The sequence below is a fragment of the Nerophis lumbriciformis genome, linkage group LG25 (genome assembly GCF_033978685.3).
Source record: "Nerophis lumbriciformis linkage group LG25, RoL_Nlum_v2.1, whole genome shotgun sequence".
NCBI lineage: Eukaryota > Metazoa > Chordata > Actinopteri > Syngnathiformes > Syngnathidae > Nerophis > Nerophis lumbriciformis.
Window position 1 is genome coordinate 39347497 of NC_084572.2, and position 1547 is coordinate 39349043.

Here is a 1547-nt window from a genome sequence, read left to right on the forward strand (position 1 = left end):
CATAGGAAGGAGTGGATTTTGAGGGTCTATAGACTCCACTGCAGTGGAGAGCATATAAGCCCCGCCCCCTGCAGCACTCATATAAAGCCTCCTCCTGCCAGAACGGCTCATTCCCTCTCCAGCAGTCGATGAGCAAGCATCCTGCTGTGGAGAAACAGGGAAGCCGACAGCCAGGGGATTAGAAGCGCCCCACCTACTAGGGAACTAGAAGAGTCCCAGTAGGCATGGCTCAGCCAGCCTGACGAGGTCTGAAAGACCGAAACGCGCGTCGCTGGATACCAATCCAACATGTGTTTGACACCGCATTTGACGCAGACTCGGATTGCTTTCTTTCAGGGTCCTTGGAGGGTCTTGCGGTTGGTTTGGACGTTGCCTGGACAGGTTGTCCACGGACAGTGCCTTTATCCCCTTCCCCCACCCCCTACTCCTAAACCTAACCTGCCAGAGCCTGCAATCTGCTGTCGGGCGACGTCCTGCCTTCGTGAGCCCACTGGGGACCTTGTCGGTGAGTAGTTCGTTTCACTTTGTTGAGTGTGGTGAGGGGCTACAAGTCAGCAAATTGCTTAAAAAAGACTTGATTCAGACACATTATATCAGGAGTTGAGGTACATCAAAGAAAACATTTTTGTGCTTTGATCAAACACCCCGATATTCAAGGGGGTGTTTGTCCCCTATGTGATGCACATAATATGGCAATTTGATGCATCACATAGGAAGGAGTGGATTTTGAGGGTCTATAGACTCCACTGCAGTGGAGAGCATATAAGCCCCGCCCCCTGCAGCACTCATATAAAGCCTCCTCCTGCCAGAACGGCTCATTCCCTCTCCAGCAGTCGATGAGCAAGCATCCTGCTGTGGAGAAACAGGGAAGCCGACAGCCAGGGGATTAGAAGCGCCCCACCTACTAGGGAACTAGAAGAGTCCCAGTAGGCATGGCTCAGCCAGCCTGACGAGGTCTGAAAGACCGAAACGCGCGTCGCTGGATACCAATCCAACATGTGTTTGACACCGCATTTGACGCAGACTCGGATTGCTTTCTTTCAGGGTCCTTGGAGGGTCTTGCGGTTGGTTTGGACGTTGCCTGGACAGGTTGTCCACGGACAGTGCCTTTATCCCCTTCCCCCACCCCCTACTCCTAAACCTAACCCTAACCCTAACCCTAACCCTAACCCTAACCCTAACCCTAACCCTAACCCTAACCCTTACCCTAACCCTAACCCTAACCCTAACCCTAACCCTAACCCTAACCCCTAACCCTAACCCTAACCCTAACCCTAACCCTAACCCTAACCCTAACCCTAACCCTAACCCTAACCCTAACCCTAACCCTAACCCTCTAACCCTAACCCTAACCCTAACCCTAACCCTAACCCTAACCCTAACCCTAACCCTAACCCTAACCCTAACCCTAACCCTAACCCTAACCCTAACCCTAACCCTAACCCAGGGGGGTGTGCGTCTGGTGGGGTGTCACTGGGCAGACCGTTGATGGACAGTGCCTAGCCCCTCCCCCTAACCCTAACCCTAACCCTAACCATAACCCCCAA